Genomic DNA, 7,504 nt, shown 5'->3' with positions numbered 1-7,504 from the left:
ATAAAATTAGTAATAATATTATCAGTATTTATTACATACTATTATATTATTATTCTAGCCTAGGATGGCCACTTTCTTTTATCGCATATAGGGGTGCACACTATGTGTGACCTGGATGTAACAACATTAATATCAATATTATAAATGTTTAATATTAAATACATACTTTAATACTTTAATCCTAAACACACACCCGTCTGCCATATTTCCATACGATCTAGGTGTAGCAGGAACTTAAATACCAATAATATTATATTGTTCTTCTTATTCTGAGCTCACACACAGGGATCACACTCCATGCACCCTTGTAATTAAATTCTGGATGTAGCATGAACTACATAATTGTCATATATTTATTATTATTATTATTCTATTATCATTATCCTGGGCTTACACACAGGTTGCACACCCCATGCATTATATGTTCCCTTAGTACATGCAATCTGGATGCAGCAAGAATATTATTATTATTATTATTATTAATAATAAACAGGATTTATATAGCGCCAACATATTACGCAGCGCTGTACATTAAATAGGGATCAATACTTTATATTATTACTCACACACTGCGCACACCCCATGCATCTTCTGATCTTGGATGTAAGAGGCATAACATTATTGTCATTATTATACATTGTATTTATATTATTATTATTCTACACACAGGTCGCACACCCCATACACCCTCTGTACATACAATCTGGATGTAGCATTGCAGGAACAATGACCTGGGAAGTGTTTAATCCTGGTGGCTGTGGCTGGTGATGGTGTGAAATATTTGGGGGAATTTTTCACATACTCTCCTGGTCATGCTGTGATCCCTCAGTAATCCAATAGCACCTCGGAAGTGATTGGTTAAAACACATTTTATACCGGTCGGAAGTGTAATTTGCGTGCAGCAGGACCGGCGCTCTGCAGCAAATTGAATTGGAATTTGACGCATAATATCCCCATATGAATGGAGGAAGGATGTTTTGGGGAATTGCCATTAAATACCTGGGCACAGTGCAGACAACTTTGCAGATCTCAAACATCTTTTCTACATGATAAAAGATGAATTGTAAAAGTGGCATCATCTCATGCTAGGAAGGATTTTCTGCCCCCCCTTCCAAAAAAATTAAAATTGCCCCAAAATATAAATTATCACCCCTGACACCCCTTCCAGGCCCATGTGAGCTGCTAATGCTGGGGGTCAGCCTCCCCGAATCATGAAACCAGTGAATATATTGATGAAATAATTGGTGGTAATAAATATAACAAACGATTAATAAAAGTGTTTGGTATTTACCCCCCTGGGGGCTGTGTGTACTGCTCATCACTGGCAGATCGCCGGGTGTAAATGGTAAATAAGGGTGAATATTTGGCGGATAGCAGACAGGCCAGTCATGGAAGACATAGGATGGAGATGATGTGCAATGATGAGCAGTGACCCTGAGCCCTCCTGGGCGCATTTTAAGAAACAGTAAAAAGTCTTTTTTCCCTCTTGGAGTGGGAATGAGGGGAGGCAGGGGGTGAGGAGTCCTCCCAGAATGGAGAATTGAGCCTTCCCCTGCTATTGGTCCAGCAGCCCCATTCCTTTGCCCCATCCCTCTTCATGAATAAAAGAACCAGGCAGAGCCTATTGCTGCTCACACACTCTCCTCCTACATAGTGAGCCAAACTTGGCCACTTTAACAACTTGCAGAGCTCCCAGCTGACGTTTGTGGTTCCCCCCCAAAAAAAGCCATCAGTTCAGGAACATAGAGAGCAGAGAGAGCTCCGAGCTGCCAACCCCACAGTGCCTGCACCCTGGTGCCACTTTCACCCCCTGCAGCCTCCAGGAGAGCCCTGAGCTGGGGGCTGCCCTCTGCCCCTCTTCCTGCCCTCCTGCCCTCCTGTACCAAGGTGTCTTCTGCTCACCTACCGCTGATGGCTGCCCTGCCTGGCACAGTACCAAGAATGATGCGCCCGGCTCCAGGTCAGAATTACCCCCGCACAGGATTCCCCCTGGAAGGTAGGTCCTCCAAAACGATCCCTGGTGGTCTCCTATACACAGGGGAAAGGCATTGTTGCTGCACCCCAGCAGAACATCCCCAGCACCTTGTAACATATTACTTTATAAGACAATCACATGGGAAGTGTTTAATTCTGGGGAATGAGGGAAATGTTTTATATCTCATGATTACTGCATTGTAGAGTTAGAGAAATGTTTTATATCACAACATTACTACAATGTACAACTACAGAGATTTATATCACATCAGTACTGCATGCTTAGAGGATTACTTTATATCACAGCAATGCTGTATGGTAACATTACAGAAATACTTTGTATCACATCATTACTGCAAGTGTTCAGAGAAATATTTATATCACATCGGTGCTACATTGTATTATTACAGAACTGCTTTATATTATAACATTAGTACTTTGTATAATTGGAGAAATACTTTATATCACATTGTACATATAATAGTTTATATTACAGTATTAGTACATTGTACGTATAATAGTTTATATTACAGTATTAGTACATTGTATATATAGTAGTTTTTATTACAGTATTAGTACATTGTACATATAATAGTTTATATCACAATATTAGTACTTTGTACCTATATTAGTTTATATTACAATATTAGTACATTGTAATATTACAGAAATGCTTTATATCACATTAGTACTTTGTGTGATTGGAGAAATAGTTTATATCACATTGGTGTTACAATGTATTGTTACAGAAATATTATAAATTGTATCATTGTATAAATATAGAACAACTTTATATCAACATTTGTACTTTGTATAATTGGAGAAATAATTTTATATCACATCAGTGCTAGACTGTTTAGAACACATACTTTTATTATTGTAAAAAACACTTTTAATTACATATCTGTTACAGTTTAAATTTATATAAAAATTATTATAAAAAAAGTATATATATATATATACCACATCAGTGTTACATTGTATCCTTAAATAACTAATTTCACATCACCTCACTGTATTATTATATAAATGTTTTGTATCCCATCATCCCTGCAATGCACAATCATACAAACATTGTATGTCACATCACTAGTGCAATATTATTATTATTATTGTTATATAATAATAATAATAATTAATATACCTTCTTTTATATTGTTTTGTATATTTATAGATAGTCTGATATCACATCATTACTGTGATGAATAATTACTAAATACTTTAGATCACTTTAATGCTGCATTCTGTCATTATATGAATATTTTATATGCCATCAATATTCAGATAAATAACTTTTATCACACCAGAGCTACATTGTATCCTTACAGAGATATTTTGTATTTTTACAGAAATATTCTATTTCACCACTACATTGTATATTTATACTGATATCCCATCACAGATATATTGTACAGATATATTTATTATCACATTACTTCTACATGTTATCATCGCACAAACTTTTGTAGCTTCAATAAATGATTCCAGAAATCCTTTGTACCACTGGAGATCCTTTGTAATATTCCATAAATCCTTTATATCACATCATGAATATATTGTATGATGATAGAAATAAATTGTATCTCACCATTACAAGGACACGTTTTAATATTCCAGAAATTCTATAAATCCCATCATGACTGCAGGAATTCTTTATTTTATTCCATCGCAGATCCTTAGAGGTCTTTTATACAAAGCAGTGAATGTTAGTAATATGGCAGAATGACTTTGTATTCTTGTAGCGCTGCTTTATATCATTGCAGACACTTTGGGTGAATTTATAAAGCCGTAATTATGATTCTTACTGGACATTTACCGGTGAGGAATCAATACCTGTGATTTAAAGCACATACACTTGGAAGATTCACTCGCAATGAATATTTGGCAAACTTCATATCTCTAAGTAAGACTTCAGAGATATTTGTATGATTACTGTGCAGTGTTTTATGAAGTGTGGCATTATAGAAGTGCAGATATTTTGTAGTATGCACACTATTCTTGTAATACTTTCTATCTGGGATATTATTGTTTCATTTTATTATTTTGTATCATCGCAGTGATATTTTGTAGTGTTACTGTGGAATATTAAATGATTTTATGGCTGTTTTGTAGTATTGCAGTGCCGCCTCTGTGGCATTCCTGCACTGCTTTGTATCAATATTCTATTTTATATCATTCTGATAGAATTTAGTACATAGTAATGCTTGTTGGTATCATTTTATTACTTATTTGTATGATTGCAGTGCTCCTATGCTCCCTTCTCCTGTGGTGCTGCTCTGGGTTACTTTGTGGTACTTTTCCAGTCTGTTTATAAACTTTGATACCATAAAGCCCGGAAACTTGTAGGTAATGTCGCTCCCATCGCTGGTGTCCCCTCCTGAAGATGTATTTTGTGCAGCAGCTGCGGCAATGACTTTCCAGCCCCAGGAAGGGATTTTAGGCATTTGGTTAATGAGCACAATGTAACACTTTACCATTTCCCCCGACTCGCTGGGAGGAAGAAGCTGAATGCTGGGATCGGTGCTGGGCAGCTGTCATGGCCGACCCGGCAATCAGAAGAGGCGGAGGGGTCCGGGCGCAGCGCTGCGCATCTGATGGCTCCAAATCGCAGCCAATCTTTCCAAATCCACATTCATACAATCCGTGATCAAGTGGCGGCACGAAATCTGTGAAATGCCACGAAAACAGCAAAACACACAAGCTGGGGGGATTTAGTGAAGTGCTTTTCTGTAGCAAATGAAAGTAAAACAGACGGCAAAGAGACGGATCAATGGATTAGCGCCATGTTTGCACAACATGACTGCCAATAATGAGCTCGGCTTGTCGGAGCCACTTGAATAGGGAATGGGCCCTCCGAGTGGCCCTTGTCGGTGATCGCGCAGCCAAGTGACTGGGAATTAGAGGCGCATGATTGTCATTAAATCTCCAAATATCGGCTTCTTCCAGCCCCCTCTGTAAATTATGCAGCCGGCTTCCCCGCTCGCCGGGCCTGGAAAATTCTCCTAATCTGCCAGATCTGTATTACACGATATTAAACAAATTGCAGATTCTCCCCCGGATTAGGGCGCTGCGCCTTATCAGCCGCTAATAGGCGTCAACTTTGTAAAGTGTGATGGATGGCAGAGGAGCGATCACTGCCAATCATTGACCGATATATCCAAACTGATACCGATACACATATATANACAATATTAGTACATTGTAATATTACAGAAATGCTTTATATCACATTAGTACTTTGTGTGATTGGAGAAATAGTTTATATCACATTGGTGTTACAATGTATTGTTACAGAAATATTATAAATTGTATCATTGTATAAATATAGAACAACTTTATATCAATATTTGTACTTTGTATAATTGGAGAAATAATTTTATATCACATCAGTGCTAGACTGTTTAGAACACATACTTTTATTATTGTAAAAAACACTTTTAATTACATATCTGTTACAGTTTAAATTTATATAAAAATTATTATAAAAAAAGTATATATATATATATACCACATCAGTGTTACATTGTATCCTTAAATAACTAATTTCACATCACCTCACTGTATTATTATATAAATGTTTTGTATCCCATCATCCCTGCAATGCACAATCATACAAACATTGTATGTCACATCACTAGTGCAATATTATTATTATTATTGTTATATAATAATAATAATAATTAATATACCTTCTTTTATATTGTTTTGTATATTTATAGATAGTCTGATATCACATCATTACTGTGATGAATAATTACTAAATACTTTAGATCACTTTAATGCTGCATTCTGTCATTATATGAATATTTTATATGCCATCAATATTCAGATAAATAACTTTTATCACACCAGAGCTACATTGTATCCTTACAGAGATATTTTGTATTTTTACAGAAATATTCTATTTCACCACTACATTGTATATTCATACTGATATCCCATCACAGATATATTGTACAGATATATTGATTATCACATTACTTCTACATGTTATCATCGCACAAACTTTTGTAGCTTCAATAAATGATTCCAGAAATCCTTTGTACCACTGGAGATCCTTTGTAATATTCCATAAATCCTTTATATCACATCATAAATATATTGTATGATGATAGAAATAAATTGTATCTCACCATTACAAGGACACGTTTTAATATTCTAGAAATTCTATAAATCCCATCATGACTGCAGGAATTCTTTATTTTATTCCATCGCAGATCCTTAGAGGTCTTTTATACAAAGCAGTGAATGTTAGTAATATGGCAGAATGACTTTGTATTCTTGTAGCGCTGCTTTATATCATTGCAGACACTTTGGGTGAATTTATAAAGCCGTAATTATGATTCTTACTGGACATTTACCGGTGAGGAATCAATACCTGTGATTTAAAGCACATACACTTGGAAGATTCACTCGCAATGAATATTTGGCAAACTTCATATCTCTAAGTAAGACTTCAGAGATATTTGTATGATTACTGTGCAGTGTTTTATGAAGTGTGGCATTATAGAAGTGCAGATATTTTGTAGTATGCACACTATTCTTGTAATACTTTCTATCTGGGATATTATTGTTTCATTTTATTATTTTGTATCATCGCAGTGATATTTTGTAGTGTTACTGTGGAATATTAAATGATTTTATGGCTGTTTTGTAGTATTGCAGTGCCGCCTCTGTGGCATTCCTGCACTGCTTTGTATCAATATTCTATTTTATATCATTCTGATAGAATTTAGTACATAGTAATGCTTGTTGGTATCATTTTATTACTTATTTGTATGATTGCAGTGCTCCTATGCTCCCTTCTCCTGTGGTGCTGCTTTGGGTTACTTTGTGGTACTTTTCCAGTCTGTTTATAAACTTTGATACCATAAAGCCCGGAAACTTGTAGGTAATGTCGCTCCCATCGCTGGTGTCCCCTCCTGAAGATGTATTTTGTGCAGCAGCTGCATTCCAGTAGCAACCCTATATCAATCCCAATCGGATACTGAACGTCATCTTTGAATGTGTGTGTACTGCCGATGATATCGGTTGAATGATCGGATGGTACAGAATGATCTGTAGGTACACCAGACGATGGGGTGTATGTGGTGCTGGTACTGAGGGACCCCCAGGGTTCCAAGGTTAGAGCAATGATTGTGGAGGGATCGGATTGGTTTACAGACGATACGATTCATAGGATACTATGGGGCAAATCTAAATACCCCGGGGAGGGGCAGATCAGAGGGTGCTCCGGGACTACAATTCTCAGCATTCCTTGTCAGGGAATCCTGGGAGTAGTAGTCTTACAACACCTGACCAGCCGATATTTCTCCTGCCGATGTGATCGTTAATCGATAATTTATAGCCGGCTGGAGGGGATTGGACGCCTCTGCTCGTTAATTTGTTAAACAGATTTGTCGGTTTGGTAATCGGTCCCTGGGAGCCGCTCTGACAGCTCACCGATTGCGGCAATCATGGCCGATTAGGAGTCCCCAGGCTGCCGCACATAATGCGGGTGACAAATGACCCCACGGGTGACAGCTGGGGG

Source organism: Pyxicephalus adspersus, chromosome 11 (assembly GCF_032062135.1).
Source record: "Pyxicephalus adspersus chromosome 11, UCB_Pads_2.0, whole genome shotgun sequence".
NCBI classification, from domain to species: domain Eukaryota; kingdom Metazoa; phylum Chordata; class Amphibia; order Anura; family Pyxicephalidae; genus Pyxicephalus; species Pyxicephalus adspersus.
Note: the sequence above shows the minus strand (reverse complement) of the source record.